The sequence below is a fragment of the Eleutherodactylus coqui genome, chromosome 5 (genome assembly GCF_035609145.1).
Source record: "Eleutherodactylus coqui strain aEleCoq1 chromosome 5, aEleCoq1.hap1, whole genome shotgun sequence".
Taxonomy (NCBI): domain Eukaryota; kingdom Metazoa; phylum Chordata; class Amphibia; order Anura; family Eleutherodactylidae; genus Eleutherodactylus; species Eleutherodactylus coqui.
The window spans coordinates 186955223-186981081 of record NC_089841.1 but is presented as its reverse complement, the minus strand read 5'-3'; the positions used below and the strand labels follow the sequence as shown (position 1 = coordinate 186981081).

The window sequence follows — 25859 nt, the reverse complement described above, 5'->3', positions numbered from 1 at the left end:
TGCCTATACATTTGCTACTAAAAGGTTTGAGGGGTTCGCCTATACACTCGCTACTGAAAGGTTTGAGGGGTCCACCTATACTTTTGCTGCTAAAAGGTTTAAGGAGTCCGCCTATAGTTTTGCTACAGAAATGTTTCCGGGGTCCACCCATACTCTTGCTACTTAAAAGGTTTGAGGGGTTCTCCTACACTCTTGCTACAGAAATGTTTCAGGGGTCCGCCTATACTGTGAGTGCACAAAGGTTTCCCATTGCGGTGTTTTAGCTACCTGGCACAAATACACGGAATGACTAGGGCAGAAGTGTGGGCCGAGGTCGTGGGTGGGGTGAAACTCTGCCATGTTTGAGCACTCTGATTTCTTCATGTGTAATACTGTCTTTGGGTTTCATGGGCTCACCTATGCTGTGGGTGCACAAAGATTTCCCACTGCGGTGTTTTGGCTATCTGGCACAAATACACTAAATTACTTGGGTAGGGCGCAGAAGGCTTCCCCCATTGCGGTGTTCTTCTATCTGACACCTACACAGAATGAAGTGTGGGGACACACGAATTTCCCATAGCTATGTAATTCATGGCACCTTGGGTCACACAAGGTGGAGGCTGGGACCGAGCCTGACCCTGGGCCCGCCCACGTGCTTCCCACACAGAGTATTGCGGGTCCTACCTCGGTCATGGGTTCTTGAGCTTCTCATGCCACCTCCTCCTCCTGCATGGGGTCTGGGGATCTGCGCTGGTCGACATGTATTTGCTCTAATGTTGCCACAGTTATCTTAAACACTGGTTTGGACCAATCAAAAGAAGCATAACTGAATTAAGGAGACATTCACAGCAGTGCTAGTATCCGAGTCTGCTTTAGGCCCATGATTGCTGAGGGTGTAGCCAGAGGCAGAGGTCCTTGGCAGGGTGAGACTCTGCCATGTGTGGGCACTCTGATTTCTTCATATTTAAAACTTTCCTTGGTTTTCAGGGGCTCGACTATGCTGTGGGTGCACAAAGACTTCCCATTGCAGTGTTTTAACTATCTGGCACAAATACACTGAATGACTTGGGTAGGGTACAGAAGGCTTCCCCCATTGAGGTGTTCTGCTATCTGACACCTACACAGAATGAAGTGTGTGGGGAGACATGGATTTCCCATAGCTATGTAACTCCCGGTACCTTGGGTTACACAAGGTGGAGGCTGGGACCGAGCCTGACCCTGGGCCCGCTCACATGCTTCCCACACAGAGTATTCCGGATCCTACCTCGGTCACGGTTTCTCGGGTTTATTATGTCACCTCCTCCTCCTGCTTGGGGTCTGAGGATCTGCGCTGGTCGACATGTATTGTCTTTCTTGCTACAAATTACAACAGTTATCTGAGATACTGGATTGGAGCATTCACAGGAAGCGTAACGGATTTCATGAGACTTTGACAGGGTCACTGTATACCTGTGGTGGCTACTTTTGCGACACCTCCTGCTTCAAACCAATCTTTGGTGTTAGTATGCGCTGCTGCATTGTGGAGATGTGTAGAAGTACTGGCACCGAGTCCCCTTTATGTCCATGTTTGCGGCTCCTGACAATTTTGTGATGGAGGTGGCATGGGATTGGAATGATGATCGTACATCAATTTATCATCAATTCTCATCAGCATTGTGGACTATCGCCCACAATTTCAAAGAGGGTCGCTGCCTGGCCCTGCCAACCCTCTGCAGTGTGTGTCTCTGGTTCATCCTCATCGCAGACGCACTTATAAATAGACATGAGGGTGGTGTGGCTATGAAGCGAGCGTGTGGCATGAAGGCAGCTGAATGCTGCGCAGGGAAAATTTTGTGTGCACTGTGGACGCAGGCTCGTGCGGGGGGGTGTTGGGGGGGTTGGACAGCAATGCCAGCATGTAACGCAGAAGAAGAGGCAGCAGTGTCACCCACAGGCGGTGTTTGTCCTTGGTTACAGCTAGTGTGGTGCTTAGCTAAGATGTGCTAGCGCATGTACCATGCTGCTTATGATCTGTCCCAAGTAAATTGTTAGGGGAGTGACTGCCAGGCTCTTCCCCCCAATTTGGCTTAATAGTGGGACCGGGGTGCCTTAGATGCACCCATGCATGAAGCCCCTGCCGTTCCCTATCCGTTTCTGTGGTGTTTCCATGACTTTCTCATGTTTTCAGGTGTTTCACACAACCTCCCCCATGCGGAGCATCGGTCAGCTTGAAGTATGCTCGAGTCACCCATTGACTTCAATGGGGTTCGTTACTCGAAATGAGCTCTCCAGCATTACTAAAAGTTCGACTCGAGTAACGAGCACCCGAGCATTTTGCACATAATATTTTGTATTTTTTGGCTGTGTTCTCTATTGTGTCTGGTGGTTTCCTGATTCTTGTACAGGGTGTCAGTGTGTCAGTGTCACTGTGTCATCTACTGCACAGTAATACACAGCTGCGTCTTCCCCTCTCACATTCTTTATACAAAGCTGGGTGGTAAAAGAGCTTTTATTCATTGTCATTAAGTATCTTGGGTGCGCATTAAGAGCTGAGTCCAGTCCGTGAGCGCAAATCTCTGGTCCCAGTCCAGGAATGTGCTTGTACCAGATCAGAAGGCGGTAATTTTTTATTGTATGATTACATTTCAGGGTGATATCTTGGTCTTCAATGGCATGAATATCAGGATCCTGTGACACCTGAGTATCTGACTGCACATCTGGGAAAGACAAAACCATTGCAAGCATTTAAATAAATTAATTTAAATAAATGATATTGAAATGAGAAACAAATGTAACTAAAATATACTGAAATAGAATTGTCCATCTTTAATTATTATTTGTGCTCATTCTATTTAGGATTTAAAAAAGCAATATGTATCGAGCCATACATTATTTACTACAGTGTAACATTATGTAACCAATTATTACAATGTAGCAAAATGTGATATAAAACAGTAAACAAAACCTCCTCACCTGTAATAATAGTAAATAGTAGGAGGGCTGGAAGGATTGTTCTGCTGTTAGTCCACATCTTGTACTGTGTGTTCTGCACGTTGTATCATCAGGTGTCTGAGGACTGTGAAGAGGAGATGTGACATACAGCACAGACCACACCTCAGTCCTTCCTGTCACATCACATATGTGTTTAAAACATTGCTGTTATCAGACTATGAAGCGCTATGTAAAGACAACATATTATCCCAATATATCCACTGAGTTATTTTACCAAAAGGCAAAACAATTTGTATGACGACATGAAGAAAGAGTGCTGTAAACTTAGTTATTAGTCTGCTGTATTCATAAGCCATGAGCTCCCCATATATCTTCTTACCTCCTCATCAATAATTCACAGTTGCTTAATTGGTCCATATCAGCTATTATACAGTAACACAATGGCATATTTTTATTAAAGGGTTGTAATGGTTTACAAAAATATTTCCCCAAAACAGTGCCACACCTGTACACAGGTTGTGTCTGGTATTGCAAGTCGGCTTTTTTCCCCTTTGCAGTAATTTTTATTGGGTTTTGGAGGAGTGGGGGAGGGTGGGGAGTTAAGACATGGAGATATCTGGGAGGATGGTTTGTAAAAGGGATTGTATGCTAGATAGGTGAGGGATAATCTGACAGCCAAATGTTCCATTTGAATATAAAGGAATCAAGTGTTCCACTTAGAATTGCCAGCATTGTTTAATAGATACATTTAGATGAGACCATAGAAGCTATTCCTTCTATAGAAGAAATTTTAGAGATTTTCCAATTATGAACAATTGTGAGACGTGAATGGAGGTGAGCTGCATTTCCAGATACAACCTACAGACAGGTGTGGTGTTTTTTTTTGGAATACAGCTGCCATGTTTTTATTATCTTGTAGAATCCTTTAAAGAAAACCTGTCAGCAGGGTCATGCTGCTCGAACCTCAGGCATCATGAATGCAAGATTGGGACTTGCAACTGTGAATATTTTAGTACTTCGATAAACATATGTACAAACATGCTCATAGCAATGCAGCATATTTGTGCATGAACAAGGTTTGGAGAGGGCAATCAGGCCGTCACGCACGAGTCTGCACATAGTACTGTAATTTCTTACACTTGCAGGGCCAGTTCACACACGTGTGATACTCCTTTACCATAGACTTCAATGGATGTTAAAACTTAAAGGGGTTGTCCCACGCCGAAACGGGTTTTTTTTTTTTTCAATAGCCCCCCCGTTCGGCGCGAGACAAACCCGATGCAGGGGTTTAAAGAAAAAAACGGATAGTACTTACCCGAATCCCCGCGCTCCAGTGACTTCTTACTTACCTTGCGAAGATGGCCACCGGGATCTTCACCCTCGGTGGACCACAGGTCTTCTGTGCGGTCCATTGCCGATTCCAGCCTCCTGATTGGCTGGAATCGGCACGTGACGGGGCGGAGCTACGAGGAGCAGCTCTCTGGCACGAGCGGCCCCATTCAGAAGGGAGAAGACCGGACTGCGCAAGCGCGTCTAATCGGGCGATTAGACGCTGAAAATTAGACGGCACCATGGAGACGAGGACGCTAGCAACGGAGCAGGTAAGTGAATAACTTCTGTATGGCTCATAATTAATGCACAATGTACATTACAAAGTGCATTAATATGGCCATACAGAAGTGTATACCCCAACTTTGTTTCGCGGTACAACCCCTTTAATAAGGGCAAGCTTTTCCCTAAGATTCACACAGTGTCACACCCTTCCCCTTGCTTTATTTGAACCTACCATAGACTGCTATGGCAGTTTAGCAACATAAAATGCAGAAAAACAGGGCAGGTCTTATCTTTTCATCTTTTAAAAACCATTGGGAAGAGTCATGGGGGCGGGGTCTAAGACACAGACAGTTCTCTCCCGATTCACAAACAGGGAGTAAGCTGTCAATCTAAGGCAGGGGTGTCAAACTCAATTTCACCGAGGGCTGCATCAGGCTTATGGTGACCTTCAAAGAGCCGATTGTAAGGCCGCCTGCAGACGGCCGGGTCAGATCCCGCTGCGTGAATTCTCGCAGTGGGACCCGACGCGCGCCCCTGCAGGAACCAGTGCGATACTTACCTTCTCCCGCGGCTCCAGCTCTGTCATGTGCCGGCTGCGGGGCAGACAGCGATGCGCAGAGTGGAGCCAGCGGCCGGGGAGTGACATTACTGTGCGGGGCTCGCAGAGCCCCGCACAGAAATAGAGCATGCCGCGATTTGTTTTCTGCGTGAGATTTCACGTGGACAAATCGCGGCCTTCTGCATAGGATTGTGTTTTCTAACACAAACCTATGGCAGCTTCCACAGGCGGAAATTCTGCGGGAAATCCCGCCGCGGAATTTCCGCCCATGTGCATGGGCCGTGCAAATACGTGGTGAACCTATGTATTCACTGCATATTTGCACACCATTTCAATGGGCCCACCTGCGTTCATTTTTACAAATGCAAATATACAGGCCTAAGCGGTTTTCGATAGCGCAAATACGCAGCATATTTGCGCGATCGAAATACAATTACACCCGTGTGAATGAGCCCTAATAGTGACCATGATAGTGTCCCCAGTAAAAATAATGACCCCCCACAGTGGCCCAATTAGTAATATTAACCCCCTCAGTAATAATACCCCCTCAGTAATGAGCCCCCCCTCAGCAATAAGAAGCGCCCCCTTCAGCAATAGGAAGCGCCCCCCCTCAGCAATAATAAGAAGCCCCACCCCCACAGTAATGACCTCCCCCAGTAATGAAGCCCCCCAGTAATGACCCCCCCAGTAACAATAATAAGCCCCCCCTCAGTAATGACCCCCGCCAGTAACAATAACAAGCCCCTGCAACCCATATACTTACCTCCTCCCTGCTGTCAGCGTCGCTCCTCCTCTTTTCGCGTTGATTCCCGGATGCACACGGACATCAGTGTGTGTGCCTGGAACGCTTCCTCCCCGAGTCCTCTCCTGCAGAACTGAAGAGCAGGGGACTCAAGGGAGGAGGATCCTGGCTGAACACTGATTTCAGAATGTGCGCCGGGATCAGCGGTAACAGCACGATTACCAGCAGAGAGCTGCGGCACCCCTGCTGGTAATCGCTGTAGTGGTGAGCGGCGGCAGCACGCCGCGGGCCACAGAGCACGTTGCAGCGGGCCGGATTCGGCCCACGGGGCTTGTGTTTGACACGTGATCTAAGGAATCCAGATGAGGAGAAGACAACCAAGTTCCTCCACATGACTCTAAGCCCATTGGGTTTTCAAAATAGGTCATTTCTGAAACACTGCATCGTCTATGAATGAAACATACATGGCCACTGTGTACACAAGTTCCTGTCCCAAGTTCAAGCAGTTATATATACCAGAAAAAAGGATAGTTGGAATAAATTGAACTTTATAAAAACACAAAAACTTATGCTAATAAATTTAGCACATTTTGACCTTAGTCAGAAAAAGCAGAATAGACTTGCACCAATATTTGTGACATTTTCTGGGTTGCATGTTAACCCCTTAATGACGCGGACCTTTTTCTTTTTCCATTTTCGTTTCTTCCTCCCTCCTTTAAAAAAATCGTAACTCCTTTATTTATCCATCGACGTCGCTGTATGAGGGCTTGTTTTTTGCGGGATGAGTTGTGTTTTTCAATGCTGCTATTTAAAGTACCATATAATGTACTGAAAAACTTTTTAAAAATTCTAAGTGGAGTAAAATGAAAAAAAGACGACATTTTGTCATCTTTTAGTGCTTCTTGTTTCTACGGCGCACAAACGTCAACAAAAATGACATGATAACTTTATTCAATGGGTCAGTACGATTACTACGATACCAAACTTGTATAGTTTTTTTTTTACTATACTACTTTTTTTTTTAAGAAATAAATTTTATTAAGTTTTATCTAAAAAAACACGATTGGGCACAACAAAGGACACAACACAAAATCTAAGTTGTAATGGAAAGGCGTTAACCCACCAAATAGTGGATAGAAAAATGATTGGTGGGTTTCAAAATTACAACTTGGTATTACTTCTGATACTCCGTATTTCTTAATGTCGCACGTCACTTAGGAATACAGTCTGCATGGGGGCTGTTCATGGATTTCCCAAAAACCGGAACCCCAATTAGATATCTGTAGTTTTATTAATATAATGACAGAATTCGACCAGAGATACTCAGGTTGCGGAAACGTGATGTTCAACCTGAGGAAGTGAATATCTCTGTCAAAAATACTGCCTAGTGGGCTGAAAAGTTTTTAACAGCTCAAAAGGACAGTATGTCAAGGAAATTGATTTTAGTCAATTTTTATTCCTTATGGCCAGTACTCCTACTCATGGCGACAATGTTTGAGCAGAAACTTTCAGATTGCAAGAAAGTGATATTCAACCTAAGAAGATAGTTATCTCTGTCAGAGCTTGTTGCCTAGTGAGCTAAGACTTGTGAACGGCTCAAAAGGACAGTGTGTCAGAGATTTTAATTTTGTCAATGTTTTTTACTCATTATAAACAGTACTCCCACTCTACGCGTTTCACCACTGAGTGTACGTGGATCCTCAGGAGACTTAGTACTTAGAGAGTAATAATAACAACAATAATGTTTACAGAGTTATGATGGTAAACAATTAGGGTATCACTCCATAGATAGAGTATCACTAAAATATTTAATCCTCAATCAGGAAATGAGCTCTTAGCGTTCAATTTGAGCTAGTAGGGTTTAACCTCGGTGAGGGGATAGATAAAGATTGTAGGTACGAGGTTCATTTCTTTCAAATGTTAAACCCTTCTTCTCTATCAATCCTACTTTCAATAGTCCCATGCCAGGTGTAATAAAGCTTTTGATTGAGGAAGAAAAAAATACCCTCATCAAAGATCAAAAACGACTGGATGAGCTGATAGAAAAATCCAAAACACTATTAGCAGATCCAGAATACCCTACCTTGGAAAAAAACTTACAGGAAAATATCGCCAAATATACCCAGCATATAAAAGATAGGAAACATTCCCTCTTCTTGCGCGATCTTGCCGATTTTCGGGAAAACAGAGCCTATTTTGGGGGAAACAGATGTTCTGAAACTGAACCCAGTTCATCGGAAGCAGAGCAATCTGATAGCGAAGGATCTAGACTAGTATATACAGGTAATCACCCCCGACCTAACCACGGACGCGGTAGAACCCGTGGACGCGGTAGAGGGCGAGCGCGTTCTAATCAACAACACCCTCAGGATTTTCCCATCACGCAGTATTTTTTGAGGGGACGCCGAGAACAACAAACGAATTACTGACAATTCCAAACATGCTCGAGCCACCTCAGCAAGCAAGGAGTGATATGTCATCAGATGACAAAATGAAAATTGTCAACCTATCAACACATACACTCACTAAGCATGAGATTGCCGTTCTGGAGAGGGGGCTGTCCTTTGTCCCGACGACCCGTTATGAGCCGTTCGTCTGGACAAAGGACATCTCCCTCTTCGTGAGGAAGTTACGCTGGAAGAAGTATTTCTCCCTCCAGGATCGTAAGCTGGCAAACGATCTTGGAGTACCTATTGCTGATATTCCGGCAATCAGAGACCTCCAGAGTCTAGAAGATGAAATGATAAGGCCCGTAGCATGTACAGACTGCAAACCCAAGAATAAATCCAATCCACCAGCTATCAATTGCTCGGAGTTGGATCTTTTTGAGAAACTAGTTACTAGGGATCTCAGGAAGATCAAATCTGAACACAAAAAACCTCCAAATATGACACGATCTGAGAAATCGGCTTTAAAGACCTTGGAAAACAACGAGAATATTGTTATCAAGCCGTCTGATAAAGGCGGAAATGTGGTTCTACTTGACAAGGACAAATACATACAAATGTGTATGGATCTCCTTGACGATCGAACCACATACGAAATACTTAGGGAAGACCCTACACTCGTCTTCCAGACAGCACTTAATAAAATCTTATGTGCCGCCAAAGAATCGAAGTGTATCAGCGAATCTGAACTCAAGTTTATGACACCAACAAGTCCCAGAATAGCGACTTTCTATACCCTACCCAAAATTCACAAAGGGACTAGTCCCTTAAAAGGACGTCCAATCGTGTCCGGCATTAACAATCTTACCCAAAATGCTAGCATTTTTGTGGATCGTGTATTGAGACCATTTGTCTCTGCACTACCCTCTTTTGCACAGGACACGATGGACGTCCTACGTCAACTGGAAGGGATTTCGGTAAGTCCCGATACGTGGTTGGCGAGCTTAGATGTCGAGGCTCTTTATAGCTCGATCCCTCACGAAGTGGGTTTACGAGCTATAGCGCATTTCCTATCCCAACGAGGTATTCACTATCAGGCACAGAATGAATTCATATTACAGCTTTTGAATTTCATTCTTTCACACAATTATTTTCTGTTTGACAGAAAGTTTTTCCACCAGCTCAGGGGCACCGCGATGGGGACGTCATGTGCCCCAACTTACGCAAATTTGCTCCTGGGCTGGTGGGAAGAGAAATGCGTGTTCTCCACTGAAAATCTGGAATGGTCAAAAAACATCTTGACCTGGATCAGATACATAGACGATATACTGATTCTGTGGACTGGGACAAAACCCGGATTCCATGAATTTGTGAATTGGTTGAATAATAATGACATAAATCTACGATTCACAGCAGAAATCAGTAGATCGTCTATGACCTTTTTGGACATATCTGTCGAGGTTCAACCGGATGGTAAACTTTCCTCTAGTTTGTATCGGAAAATAACGGCAACAAATAGCTTGCTGTCCTGGAATAGCTTCCATCCTGAGCCCCTCAGAAAAGGCATCCCCAAAGGGCAGTATCTCAGAATAAGGCGGAACTGCTCGGAAGATGAAACATTCAATATGGAATGTCAGAAATTAAGAGATAGGTTCCAAAAAAGAGGATATCCAACGCAAGTCCTCAAGCAAGCAGAAGAACACGCGCGTGCCTGTAAAAGGAATGAACTATTAGTTCCGAAAAAACGTGAAAACACAAAAGAGATGCGCATTGTCGGTACATTCGATACAGGGCAGAAAAGGGTTCTCAATATTTTAAGATCATATTGGGACATTCTTCGGAATGACCAAGATATACAAACCTTTATTCCACCCTACCCAAAAATAACCTACCGACGCGGCAGAAACATCAGAGACCATCTAGTGAAAAGTTTTCTAAAACCTTCAAAACCACAGGGTGATTGGTTATCCCGTTCAATCCCAAGGGGCACCTTCACCTGCTCTAAATGCTTAGCATGTAAGTTTATTCAAAAAGGAGATGCTTTCAAATCAACAAAAACAGGAAGAGAGTACTCAATACGAGACTTTATCAACTGTACCAGCATGAATGTGGTTTACCTCATCACCTGCAAATGCCAAATGCAATACATAGGGAAAACTCGTCAACAATTTCGCCGCAGAATCCTCGCACATATCGGCAACGTAGAAAGGAATGAAGTTACATCGGTAGCCACCCATGTTTGGCAACAACATGGGGGCGACCCAAACTGCTTAAAATTCCAGGGTATGGAATTGGTAAGACCGGACGGAAGAAGAGGAGACATGGATTCCCTGCTTCTTCAAAAAGAGGCAGGATGGATATATCGCTGCGAGACCCTCCAACCGTCAGGACTAAATGAACAACTTTTGTTCAACTGCTTCTTATAGGGAAACATCAAGTATCTGTCAACTTCCTCCACCCTCTGATAGCCTGGGTCACCTTGCTTTGAAAGATTTACTTACCTTCCCTTGGCCATTATCCCCTAGGACGAACGGTCCTGACAATGAAATAATTTACAAAACGCATTTATATTATCAGGTCTACTTTCATCTGATCTAATCTAATAACTTGGCCAAGTTCCCCTTTAAATCTATGTGATATTAAGGTGACTAATAAAGTAGATTCCGTATGAGAGTCTCTATCATCTACAACAAATGACCCAAAACATAATTGAGATTCTCTTAGAATTGTTAATACAACATCAATAGGCTGTCCCATATCAATGTCAACCTGAACAGCGGCTTTGATGTTCTCAGACATGACTATATCCCACTATCAATAGGGGATCGATATATGCCCTCGGATTGGCTTAAACCACCTTCTTCATCTGCTCCAAGGCGGAGGGTCATAGACCCGGGTCATATCCCGGCATCGCATATCACCGCCCCCTTATACGTCATCGCGGTGAGCGATGCTAGGAAGTAAGCTGTTTACTCAGTTGTCCTGGTGATAGGTAACGCGCTGACGTTGGACGCTTCACGTCGTGACGCCGGCGCATCTTAATACTAGTCTTTCCGGAGTTTCCGAGACTAGGAGCGCCGTGACGCCAGACGCACATACGTCATCACGTCGGCGCACCTACAACGATATGACGTCAGCAGAATAACAACGCCTCTCTGGCGCGCTTCTACGATCACATAGCGCACCTAACATCTTATTCACAATCATATACACTGATCGACAAGTAGGTTAGTGCAACATATGTCCGTTTAGATGGAGGGCTGCTATCATTCGGCCTTCCACGCTTGCATAAAATCAAATCAAATCAAATCATGGCATTTGTGTAGCGCCAGCTTGTTCCGCAGCGCTTTCGGGTAATTATTATTTATTGCCCCCCACCAGGCTGGGTTCTCATTTTGCCGACCTCGGAGGGATGGAGGGCTGAGTCGACCTTGAGCCGGCTGCCAGATTCATGCGGGGATCGAACTTGCAAACCCTCAGGTCGTAGGCGAGAGCTTACACTCTGCACCACATGAGGCTCGACAACTGAGATCAGCGTGAGACCATCTCACATGGTCTCTATTTACTTCCTGGTCAAATATGACTGGCTACCGTGAAGGGGCCAACCCATTAGGAGGTGTGGCTATGAGCTATTTAAGCACCACTTTTCCTGACGGCCCCCACTCCCTAGCCTACCATCAAGGCGATGGGAACTAACCTATGTCATGCTCTGACCTCTTGAGCACTCTATCTTTCTGTAGGGATTGCTGTCCATGCAGTAACCTTGAGCTTACTGGGAGAGAGGAAAAGGGGGAAAAAAGATAGAAAAAAGAAAGGAGGGTGTAGGGAAAAATACTCCTCTGTACCTAGGGAGGATTGACTCCTGGTCCTGCTATGCTAACGGCCTCATTGCTTGTATTTGCATGAGTAGTTAAGGACTTTAGGACTTGAAACCTCCTTTACTCATTTATAGGGGATTTGGATCTGTTAGAGTTATTACCTCCAGACCAAAATTCCAAACCCAGTAATCTCATGCATGTAGTACTCTTTATCCCTACTCTCATTGTAAGGAGATCCTATTGACCATTACACCTGGCATGGGACTATTGAAAGTAGGATTGATAGAGAAGAAGGGTTTAACATTTGAAAGAAATGAACCTCGTACCTACAATCTTTATCTATCCCCTCACCGAGGTTAAACCCTACTAGCTCAAATTGAACGCTAAGAGCTCATTTCCTGATTGAGGATTAAATATTTTAGTGATACTCTATCTATGGAGTGATACCCTAATTGTTTACCATCATAACTCTGTAAACATTATTGTTGTTATTATTACTCTCTAAGTACTAAGTCTCCTGAGGATCCACGTACACTCAGTGGTGAAACGCGTAGAGTGGGAGTACTGTTTATAATGAGTGGGAGTACTGTTTATAATGAGTAAAAAACATTGACAAAATTAAAATCTCTGACACACTGTCCTTTTGAGCCGTTCACAAGTCTTAGCTCACTAGGCAACAAGCTCTGACAGAGATAACTATCTTCTTAGGTTGAATATCACTTTCTTGCAATCTGAAAGTTTCTGCTCAAACATTGTCGCCATGAGTAGGAGTACTGGCCATAAGGAATAAAAATTGACTAAAATCAATTTCCTTGACATACTGTCCTTTTGAGCTGTTAAAAACTTTTCAGCCCACTAGGCAGTATTTTTGACAGAGATATTCACTTCCTCAGGTTGAACATCACGTTTCCGCAACCTGAGTATCTCTGGTCGAATTCTGTCATTATATTAATAAAACTACAGATATCTAATTGGGGTTCCGGTTTTTGGGAAATCCATGAACAGCCCCCATGCAGACTGTATTCCTAAGTGACGTGCGACATTAAGAAATACGGAGTATCAGAAGTAATACCAAGTTGTAATTTTGAAACCCACCAATCATTTTTCTATCCACTATTTGGTGGGTTAACGCCTTTCCATTACAACTTAGATTTTGTGTTGTGTCCTTTGTTGTGCCCAATCGTGTTTTTTTAGATAAAACTTAATAAAATTTATTACTTTTAACCAAGTCACGTCTGTGAATAGGGCTTTTTCAAATTTTCAGTCGACTTGTGCTGCCCTCTCTGTGAATACATTTTTTTTTAAAGACATTTAATTTTTTTCAATTATTTTCTGCGGTCATTTTGTGCGCGCAATAACTTTTTTATTTTTCCGTCCACATAGTTTAGCAAGTGCTCAATTTTTGTGGGATGTTCTGTAGTTTTTGATAGTACTAATTTGGAATACATATGACTTTTTGATTGCTTTTTATTGTGTTTTTTCTGGGAGACAGGGTAACTAAAAATGTGCATTTCTGGTGTTCTTTATTTTTTTTTCGGACGACGTTCATGGTGCGGGAAAAATAATGCACTACTTTGATAGTTCGGACTTTTACGGACGCGGCGATACCAAATACATATTTTAAAATAATTTAGATTTTTTAATAATAGATAAAACTTTTGCAACTTTCTTTTTTTTCAATTAAAAAAAACTTTATTGATTTTTTTACATTGATTTTTATTTACATTACTTTAAAGTCCTCCTGGGGGACTTTAACATGCGATGCTTTGATCGCTCCTGTAGTATTACGTAATGCTATAGCATTACGTTATACTGCTTTTTGACAGGCAGTCTATCAAGCCACCCCACGGGGATGACTTGATAGGCAGTCTGTTATGGCAGCCCTGGGGCCTTTCATTAGGCCCCCGGCTGCCATGACACCTGCATGGCTCCCCCGATCTCACCGCGGGGGACCGTGCGGGACGTTTCGGGGGATTTAAATGCCTCTGTCAGAATTGACAGCGGCATTTAAATGGTTAATAGCCGCGATCGGCTATTGCCCGTGGGCGTCAGCTCTTATAAACAGCTGACGCCCGCACTGTATAAAGAGAGAGTTTGCCCCGCGACCTCTCTTCATACATAGCCCGTCGCTCCATGACGTACCGGTCGTGAAGGGGTTAATAAGTCTGTTTTTTGAGTACACTTGGTGTAAATGTTGCAGACTTTTTTGCAGCAGAATTACTTACAGAAAATCTGCAGCATTTTTCAGTACAAGTGTTACCTCCATGCAGACTGTATGAACAGCGACCAACGGGAACGCAACCTCTAGAAAGAAACACTTCACAGAGGCAGAAACAGTCTATAAGTACTAGAATCCCTTTACAGAGTAGACGGAAGTTTGCTAAAACCTAATTTTATTAGTAATACATTAAAAGATTTTTCAGGGCTAGGACAAACACGGATGTTTCAACAATATGTAGATACCCGCAGCACTACAACAAACCCTTATCCAAGGGGAGGCTCTCCCTGCACAGCCGTTAATTAGGAGACGGATCCAGATCATCCAAAATCTCAGAATATATCCAAAAGAAAGCAGCAGGAGCATCCAGGTGCAGTAAAATAGGTATTATTCCTTATTCCATCCTCAATAATCATGCAACGTTTCGGCCGTTACAAACAGCCTTTATCAAGCATGCTCCTGCTGCTTTCTTTTGGATATATTCTACAAACACGGATGTTGGAATGGAAAATTTTCTGGCGCATAGATAATACATCTTGATTCTTAGTGATTAAATGCGAGTTGGCAGTTCAGCAGTTCAACGTGTTTCACTGTAAATAGTACAGCTCATCAGGAACCGTAACTTTCCTTCTTGTTTCTTTGCCACTTCTTCTTTAGTGCACTTTTTTTACTTACTTGCAGGTCATACAGTTCATTCACATCTAATCTATGGAGTATATGTAACGGGCCGGCTGGCATTGCCACACACAAGATGGCGTGGCTCACACATGCGCAGTAGCACTAGGATAGTTACCTAGGCCCTCTCAAGATGGCGCAGAATCGCAAGATTTGGATACTGATGCCGCGCATGCGCAATGCGCACAAGGGGACGCCAGAACAATGGAACAGACTCTCACACATGGAGGGATCAGCAAGGCTGCAGCAGCTACAACATGTTTTTGTATGTAATGGAGTGTTGGATATACACATGTTCTTAATGTCCTAATTAGATGTAATTGTCTGTTGGAATCAGGGGGGTGGTAACCTCTCATGTGATTATGATGCCTGCCCTCGTGTACCTTTTTAAAGGGGGTTTGTGCATATTTGTGATAGCTTGACAAAGACCACCAGGTCGAAACTTTACTGTCAACTTTTATTGTCATGCGGGAATAAAGAAGAATTTCTACTTTGCTAAACCTCGATGCTGCCGTCTCTTTTTGCTCTCTGGAATATGTTTTAGGAATAAGTTCAGATCCCTAGCGGCTCTTGCAATCCGTAAGTCCTGCCACTAATGTGGACAGAAGTGATGCTGTTGGTATCCTGTTATTATTGTCAAGGATGTAATTCAGACACAAACCAAAATAGAACATCAGACATAATACAGACAAAGGCAATACAGACAGAAACCAAACAGACCTGCAGGCATGCAAACCACAAAGGAGACTGACAGAGCAGAGATCTGCACAGCGTGCACCATAAGGGCTTAAACAGATGGGCGTGTTTTAGTTACATACATACAGAACTAAATAAAACCATTAATTTCAATGGTCGCCTTTCCACTATCGGGATTTTAACATTATTCATATTATGTGCAAGGAAAGATAGGACATGCTCTACATGCGTGAAAAATAGAACAGGATCCATCTTCGCGTGTTTTTTTTTTTTTCAAACTCGCGCGCTATAGTCCGGAGTTTTAATAGTCAAAATAAAAAAAAACTGCTTCCTATGTGTTTGTGCAGTAATGGCGGTTTCACACAGGTGAATTTCAAAGTATGCTCCCTGCTGAACAACTTTTTTGCTTAGAGGGTACTTTGCGTGTATGCCTGTGCACAATACTGTGCGAATTTGCCCAGGCATCGCTAGTTCACATGGGCGGAGGAATCACCCACACCCAGAGCTAAATGGCTATTAAGTCAAGGGAGCTGCTGGTAACATAGTATGTTTGGCTGAAGGGAGACAGTGTTCATTTAGTTCAGCCTATTGCACATACCCTCACATATATATTTGCGCACCTTCCATAGACTTCTATAGAGCTCTTTGGTGCACAAATGCGTACAAAATATAGCAGGCCCCATTTTATTTTGCACACGCAAAAAACAGACATGAGAATGAACCTATTGAAATCAATGGGTTTTATTCTCCATGTTTTGCACACAAGAATTTTCCGTGCACTAAAATACAGTCATTTGAAGAAGCCCTCACACCCAGGTATGTTGGGAGATGTGAAGGTATATAATGACCAGCATCCTCTACTAAGAGGGGCTGGTATTTATGTGCACAGACCGGTGGTGATTGGCTGGCTGGAGAAATCCATACCATCAGCCAGCCAAATCAGCCACACCTGCAGCAGTGTGTTCCTGGAAACCCATAGAACTACAAGTCCCAGGAGCACAGTGTGATAACAAGCCATGCAATAGAGATTTCAAGAAATCATATCCGCACACTGTGGAAATAATCTGCAGTGTAAATTGTCCTGCGGTGCAGATTTTAAATCCACAATATGTCATCTCATGCTGCAGATTTTCAGCATTGATTTTCACCCTTTGCAATGCAATGTGAAATCTGTGACACAATTCATGGTAATAACTGGACTACATATTGTCTACAGATTCGCTGCAGATATTTTCTTAGTTGGAGACTACAGTTTTGTGCAGCTATGGTGTGGGCCATCTTTTGCAACTGTTTTTCAACTCAGTTTTAATGGAAAACTTGGTCAATTTTTAATGTGCTTCTTGGAATAATAGCCAGCAGACCCATCACTATACGATGCTGCCCTTCCTTAACCCCTTAACGCTCCAGGACATATATTTACATCCTGTAGTGTCGGGTTATGTATGAAGAGAGATTGCAGGGTGTCCTCTCTTCATACAGTGGAGGGCGTCAGCTGTTTATTACAGCTGACACTCGTGGGCAATGGCTGCAATCAGCCACAGCTGATCCGCGCTATTAACCCTTTAAATGCCGCTGTAAACTCTGACAGTGGCATTTAAATCCCCCGAACTATGTTCAGGGGTCTCGTCTCCCTGTGTGAGATTACAGGAAGCCATGTGGGCATCATGGCAGCTGGGGGCTTTCTGAAATACTATGGCATTACAGCATACTGCAGGAGCGATCAAAGCATTGCTAGTTGTGGTCCCCTAGGGGTGTTAGAAAAAAGTAAAAATAAGATCAGTAACGTTTTACTAATTATAAAAAAAAAAAGTAATAAAAGTTTAAGTTGTCCCCCTTGTGCTATATCTATAATAAAATATCAACATCATAAAACAAAAATACATATATGGTATCTCCACGTCCGTAAAAGTTCGATCTGTCAAAGTAGTGCATGATTTCCCCCGCACGGTGAACGCCGTCCAAAACAAAAAATAAAGAATGCCAGAAATGCACTTTTTCGGTCACTTTGTCTCCCACAAAAAATGCAATAAAAACTAATATATTTTTGCACGTATTCCGAAGTGGTACCTATGTAAACTACAGGATGTCAACAAAAAAATTAAAAAGTTATTGCGCGCAGAAGATGGTGGCAGAAAAGTATTTGAAAAATTTAAATGTCTTTGAAAAATAATAAAAGCCCTACAGCAAAAAAAACTATACAAGTTTGGTATCATAGCTTTATTCTATGGATCCGTACAATTACTATCATGTAATATTTGCTCTATTTTGTGCGACATAGAAACAAGACGCACTGAAAGATGGCGGAATGTTTTTTTTTTTAATTTTTTTTATTTTACTTCACTTAGAATTTTTTTTAAAGTTTTTCAGTACAGTGTACGGTACATTAAATAGTACCATTAAAAAATACAACTCGCTCCATTAAATATAAGCCCTCATACAGCTACATTGATGGATATATAAAGGAGTTATGATTTTTTAAAAGGGGAGAGGAAAAAACTTAAATGGGGGGAAAAAGGGCCGTGGGATTAAGGAATTAAATAGGCCACAATTTAGGAATTATAAAGTTTAAAGTAAATCTGTCACCTACTTTTAACTATATAAGCTACGCTTACTGGCTGAAAGTAGGTGATCTGTGGAGTCCGGAGAAGTAAAGGACCCTTTACACGGGACAAGTGTTGGGCAAATGATGCCCGACACTCATCCCTGCACATACTAGCTCCAATGCACCTGCACAGAAGCTAGTATCACTGCCTCACAGCAGTGAGGCTGCAGGAGATTTATCTCCTCGCGCTCCCCCGTCCCTCTCCATTGAGTTAACATAGCGGCTGTTCAGTACAGAACGGCTGCTATTTACACTGAGATCAGTGATCAGCTTATCTTCCAGGATGTTATGCAGCATGAACGATGGATGATAAGCTGATCACTGATCGCTCAGTGTAAATAGCAGCCATTCACTACTGAACGGCTGCTATGTTATGTCAATGGAAAGGGGGAGAGAGCGCGAGAAGAGAAATCTGCTGCAGCCTCGCCCCTATGAGCCAGCGATACTAGCTCCCATGTATGTGCGGGGACGAGTGTCAGGCATTGTTTGCCCAACACTCGTCCCGTGTAAATGGGCCTTAAGGTTTGTACTGACCCCCACTGTCATTCACCGGCTGTAAGTGCTGAATACATTAAGCAGCGGTAGTAAGTAATCAGCCAGGTCCTAATTTTATAAAGGGTGGACCACTTAGCAGCACCACTTAATGCATTGACTGCCGGCTTCCAGCACTGACATTGGAGGAATGACAGGAAGGTAAATATAGCACTTAAACTTCACGGGCCATTTACTTTCAGCCCATAAGCGTAGCATGTAAGGTAAAATTAGGTGACAGATTCGCTTTAACCCTTAATGCCACAGGACGTAAGTTTACATCCTGACAGGTTAGCACTTAATGCAACAGGACATAAACTTATGCCCTCTGGGTGGCGCAGACTCACTGAGTCCTCACCATCTCACAATGGGAGCCGGCTTTGACTGATAGCCGGTCTCCTGCTTCAACAGCGGGTATTGATAAGAACAGTGATCCTGCTGTTAACCCTCTACATGCCGTGATTAATGTACATCGCGGCAAGTAAAGGGTTCACAGACCACTCCCTTTGTGACGCCATCGATTATAATTGTACCGACCCAAAGAAAAAATGTATCATGTCATTTATGCTGTATGAGTAACACTGTAGAAAAAAAGAAATAAACAATGGCAGAATTTCTGTGTTTTCTCTCTCTGCCTTGCAAAAAAAAAAAAAAAGGTTTTACAATACATTATATGTACCCAAAAATGGTACCAATAGAAACTAAAGTTTGCCATGCAAAAACCAAGCCCTGTTACAGAAATGTCACCCGAAAAATAAGTTATGGCTTTTGAAAAGTGGAGATAAAAATCACCCAAAAATCGTTGTGCCCCTATGGCGGTAATAGAAAAACACAAGATGGTAATGATTTTGGTTTCCATCATGCACTTTCTGGATAGGACACACAAGTTTGATTGTCAGAGTACATTTGTTTGATATTAATGATACATGCTGTTCACTGTTTAGAGAGAATTTAGCGACTAATGTCTAGCATTTTTTTAATTGCACTTTAACAGTATTGGAAAGAACTAACTATGTGGACCCTTGACCGAAAAATATAATAAAATCTAGCTTTTATTAAAGAAATAACCAAAAGGAAGAACATACACACATAAATCTAGATCCAGGAAAACCCATGGAACCGATAAAAATATATTGATACCACTGTCCATAAACAGTAATAGACCGGTCAGTCTGAGTATCGTTATGACTCAGCCATTTAGTGTATTCGGTTTCTTTGCAGAATCTGACAGGATTATCAGAATCTATTGTATACACGTCAACCTAATCAGGAGATGAAAAAGTGACATAAGTCCGACAGTTGGATGTTACAGAACGTGACCCAAAATCCAGAGATCAGGTTCGGTGATGTATACGTCGTTCACATCGAGAAACTAAGCTATGCCGGACCACTAAAAATTGTAAGCGTACCCAGTCCGACAGTTGGATGTTACAGAACGTGACCCAAACTCCAGAGATCAGGTTCGGTGATGTATACATCGTTCACATCGAGAAAATAAGCTATGCCGGACCCCTAAAAATTGTAAGCGTAACCCAAAAGTGACATAAGTCCGACAGTTGGATGTTACAGAACGTGACCCAAACTCCAGAGATCAGGTTCGGTGATGTATACGTCGTTCAGATCGAGAAAATAAGCTATGCCGGACCACTAAAAATTGTAAGCGTAACCCAACGCGTTTCTCCCACAACGTGGGTTCATCAGGGGTTTCAATACGCAAAAAATGGTACTTTACTGGTTTAATGACTCCCAGTCAGAAATCGGATAGTGGTACAAAAATAAAAAATTGATGAAGCCTCAAAATGTCCAGCACTGTCAAATAAATGACACACTGGATATAGAGGGATCAATCAGAGTAGAACTGTCATTTCCACTGGTGACGATTATATTACTAGATAGATTATTGTCACCATATTAGATAAATGAACTGACAGGACTACGAGAAACCTACTACTACAATGGTAGAAATAAGAGTAGGGTATAGGTAAGAAAAATTTCTACCCTTTAAGCGAGAGAAAATTATAATTTCTCAGGGATAATGGTCCCGAGTACAGAAAGATAGAATAATTTTAGCCGTTAAGTCAAAGGGTATCCCGAGGGCAAAATTTTTGCAATCGGGTCCCTGGATAGTCAGATGGCATATTCACAGCAGCCCAGACTAGCCGCCTTTTGGATAGCCATCTGATAAATTTTCGCTCTAGACCTACAAGGAAAATTCCTAAGACCTATAATAGTCCCTCAATAGAGTGGAAAGAGGATTCAAAGACCTATATTAGTCCCTCAATAAGGTGGTCACTAAGTCAGAGCCTTAATAAGCAAAAACTGAAATCAAACAAATAAACAAAACGGCGGCATGTCAGCCCTGGTGGTGGACTGACAGCATACTGAACTCACAGCTCCCTGAGCTTTAAATAGAAATCCTGTAGCTCCACCTTTAATGGGGGAGTCTAGGTGTAAGGCAATCATCATTATACCGGGGTGTACCTATGTCAGTTGTTACTATGGAGATCAAAGTGCTGTCGTTTTGTTTAAGACGCACTCATGTCCAAAATACATATCCTCACCATGTATAAATGGTAACAGTGCCCACCTGATGTTTAGCGCTCACAGAATATAAATCCCTGGTTGCCCCGATCGTCTGGGGAGAGTAGCGTTCCTGTAGTGATCATAGAGATGTAGAGAAGCTATAGAGATGCAGATATCACATGACCCGCCCCTCCGGCAGTCAGCTGGGCAGGAGGGGGCGGTGCCAAAGGTCCTGTTTTCAGGTCCTGTTTTCAGTGGTATCAATATATTTTTATCGGTTCCATGGGTTTTCCTGGATCTAGATTTATGTGTGTATGTTCTTCCTTTTAGTTATTTCTTTAATAAAAGCTATATTTTATTATATTTTTCGGTCAAGGGTCCACATAGTTAGTTCTTTCCAAACTAGTTGGACTTCACTGCCTCTGTTAAATTCACTTTAACAGTATTAAATTTCCCAGTTGCTGAATGAATGAAAGCAGACGCCGAAAGAGTAAATTATTAGCAAATAAAGTTATGTACAGCACACCATAGTTTATGATATACTATAAAACAGTAACAATACCTACAAAACATATGTCCAGTTGATTTAGAAAATCAGTGAAGCAAACTTACAGCTGTTCTGCTAGCTGAATATGACGATGCATAAAAGGGCCAGTGTATTACACCTACAGAAAACCTTGTGCCATTTGGCTAATAAGAACAATTAAAGAAAACAGCGGACTAATAGTTGTGAATATAGTGGACTTATAAATATAACTCAGGTATATCAGGTCATGAATCATGGCCCAATATTGCCATCGGGATACTTCTGAAAACCCATCTGCCCCTAAACCAGTGCAAGACCCTGATCATGGTCAACAGGACTTTGAGAAGTTAGCTGTTCAATACTACATGTTCAGGGACGTGTGCAGCAAGAAGAAAGCTGACCAGCTGCCACCTGATTAGCCCTATGATTGCCCAGTGGAGTTGCTCCCTGGTGCTTCTATTCCGTTTGGGCAGATTGATAACCTTTCAGAACTGGAGTTAAAGGAACTCTGAGAATACTTAGATGAAAATTTGAAAAAGGAGTTCATTCGACCTTTTTCTTCCCTGGCTGGGGCACCCATATTTTTTTGTGGAAAAGAGTGACTCAAACCTGCGGCCAGGTATTGATTACAGGGAGTTAATTAAAATTTTGGTCAAGGACCACTAACCCTTTCCCTTGGTTCCAAAAGTATTAAAGAGACTGTGCTCTGTTTAGATGTTCAATGAACTAGATCTAAGAGGGGCTTATAACCTTGTACGAATTTGCCCAGGGTACAAATGGAAGACTGCTTTTAGGACAAGCAACGGGGAGAGTCACTGGATCCTGTGTATCTGGACTGTTCCAAAGTGCTTGATACCATGCTGCATAAAAGGTTGGTATATAAAATGAGAATACTTAATCTGGGTGAGAATGTGTCTAAGTGGGTAAGTAATTGGCTCAGTGATCGAAAGCAGAAGGTGGTTATTAATGGTACATACTCTGATTGAGTCGTCGCTACTAGTGGGGTACCAGGGTTTTGAGTCCTATTCTTTTTAAGATATTTATTATTGGATTTCATTCAAAATATCAATATTTGCAGATGACACAAAACTATGTAAAGAAATTAACACAAGAAAGGATGCAAGGCTGTTGCAAAAGCATCTGGATAAGTTGAGAGCTTGGGCAGAAAAGTAGTAATGTGAGGTTATGCAAATGGTCAGAGAAAATACATGTCACCATCACACAAACCACTGGGAAACACTAACATGGAAAAGGACTTGTGGATTTTAGTTAAGTGTAAGCTTAACTAGAGAAACAAGTATCAGGAAACTGCTGCCAAGGCAAATAGGATCATGGGGTCCATCAAAAGAAGTCTAGGGACACATGACAAGAACATTGTTCTTCCTCTTTACAAGTCATTGGTTAGAGCACACATGGAATATTGTATATAGTTTTAGGTACTGGTACTCAAGAAGGACATATCAGAACTTAAGCAGGTACAAAGACAGGAAACTAAAGTAATAAACGGAATGGGTGGACAACAATGGCTAGAGAGGTTATCAAAGTTGGGATAATTTAGTTTAGAAAAAAGATGGCTGAGGGGGTGACCTAATAACTATGTATAAATATATTAGGGGACAATACAGAGATCTCTCTCATCATCTATTTATACCCCGGACTGTAACTGTAGCAAGAGGGGATCCTCTATGTCTAGAAGAAAGAAAGTTTCTGCACCTACAGAGAAGGGGGGTTCTATACTGTATGAGCAGTGAGACTTTGAAACTCTCTGCCTGAGGACGTGGTGATGGCAAATTCGATAAGAGAGGCCTGGATGTCTTTCTTGAGTGATACAGTATTATATATATCATTAATAACGTCAAAAAAGTTTGTTGATCCAGGGATTATTCTGATTGTCAGATTGGAGTCAGAAAGCAGTTTTTTCCCATTTAAATGGGAAAAAATTGGTTTGTACTTCATTGGGCATTTTTGCCTTCCTCTGGATCAACATTGCAGGGTAATAGGCTTAAGTAGATGGACATATGTTTTTTTTTTTTGTTTTTTTTTTTTTTGGGGGGGGGGGGGGGCTTACATAGAGCCTTGTGTGGTGCATAGTGTTAAGGCAGCAGAATGCAGTCCTAAGCTCTTGTTTACGACCTGAAGGTTGCAGGTTCAATCCCCGCATGGTTCGCCGGCTCCAGTCTGCGCATGCGCCGGCTGCCCGGCAGCCGGCACATGAAAGATGCAGGGCACGGGTGAGTACGCGCTGCTCTCTGCAGGCGCTCAGGTCGGGTCCCGCGGCGAGAATTCTCGCTGCCGGATCCGACCCAGCCGTCAGCAGGCGGCCTTAGTAAGAGCAAAATTAGTATTGCATTAAATTATCTGATTTGGGAAATGATGCCTATTGCAGTTTTATTTCATATGGAAAGTATAAAACAGTAGAAACTTAAGGTTGCTTCAATTAGTTTTTCTATCACATCTAGAACAGCTGATCTAGTAGATCAGAAAGTGAAGGTTTTTGCACAGTAATCAACTGCTTTTTGTTTCTGTGCCTCATGCCCACACCAGTAGGTAGCTGAGTCTTCCACTTCTAGGTTGGTGATATGCATGGTACTTAACTTCTTGTTCTTATTCAATGTAAATACATATCTGTTTTCAGTAACATTCTGATTATCTCCTCTCACAATTCCTAATCGAACCAAATCCTTTCCCAATATTTGCTTGAACCATTGCAGACTCCTGAATGCAGCGTCAGTGTATTCACAGCTCATAGCAGCTGTATGTCCTTGGTATGCAGTGAGTATGGGAGGTGTTTGTTTTACTTCTTCGTTACATGTCCCATCTGTAAGAACATGGAAAACAATGTCATCATCTTTCATACAGAATACATTAGAGATATACAAGAATATAGTGAAGGTAACTTACATCGGAGACATATAATAATGACGAGAATCTGATGACTTAGTAGCATAGTTCTCCCTTCTTATAGTAATGTCTGATGGAGCGCAGTCACAGCACCGTCTCTACAGAACACGAGCAGAACATGTAGTGAGTGTTGTATCAGCTGAATCAACCTAAAAAGCACAGAAGACGAACCAAAACATTTTCATGTTTCCTGCACTTCCTGTAAGATTTTTCCTTTCAGCTTTCTTCTATCTGCAGACATGTTACATATACTTTATATAGCAACCTGATATAAGCTGGCATTAGATGATCATTTAAAGTGATTTGTTAGTATACTGTATGTCGCAGGTTAAAGTTACGGTAATGGGCAAAAACGCTTGTTTGTTGGCTAATTGCATCTTATATGTATATATAAAAATTATTTTTTGAAGACAGCGCAGCTCCTCTTGTAAACAGGGAATGTACAGCGAACAATAATGGAAATGAACAGGGGCACAATAGAGATGAGCGAGCACGCTCGGATAAAGCAGTTACTCGACCAAGCATCTCTCTTCTCGAGTAACTGCTTACTGGTCTTAGCAGGCTCAGGGGGCGGGGGTGAGCGGCGGGCAGCAGGGGGTAGCCCCCCCCCCCCCAAGCCTGCTAAGACCAGTAAGCAGATGCTCGCTCGAGAAGCTGCTTTATCCGAGCGTGCTCGCTTATCTCTAGTGCGTAAACCATTATCAGTCAAACAATCATCCATGATACTGTTTGTCTTTTAACAATTACCCAGTATAAAAGACCCTCAAAAACAAGCTTGGACACGCTATATCCTCCACTAATGCATGTTAAAGGGAATGTCTCATCAGAAAATGATCTGCTGTATACATTACGTTTTTATGTAAAACATTTGTTTAACAATTTTTAGTGATTTTTCTTTCCATTTTTTATATCAGGATTAGAGATGAGCGAACGTACTCGTCCGAGCTTGATATTCGTGCGAATATTAGGGTGTTCGGGATGCTCGTTACTCGTAACGAGTACCACGCGGTGTGCCGGTTACTTTCAGTTTCCTCTCTGAGACGTTAGCGCGCTTTTCTGGCCAATTGAAAGACAGGGAAGGCATTACAACTTCCCCCTGTGACGTTCAAGCCCTATACCACCCCCCTGCAGTGAGTGGCTGGGGCGATCAGATGTCACCCGAGTATAAAAGTCGGCCCCTCCCGCGGCTCGCCACACATGCCTTGTGAGTTAGCTGA

General features: G+C 42.7%; 1 long non-coding RNA gene across 1 annotated transcript; it reads right to left on the bottom strand.

Annotated features, from left to right (window-relative positions):
- Positions 1-2471: 2471 nt before the first annotated feature.
- On the bottom strand, positions 2472-21325 carry LOC136627029 (uncharacterized). The gene is made up of 3 exons (XR_010792734.1): positions 21280-21325; positions 2932-3034; positions 2472-2675 (listed from the first exon to the last, which is right to left on the bottom strand). It is a non-coding gene; the product is annotated as an uncharacterized lncRNA (long non-coding RNA).
- Positions 21326-25859: the final 4534 nt, after the last annotated feature.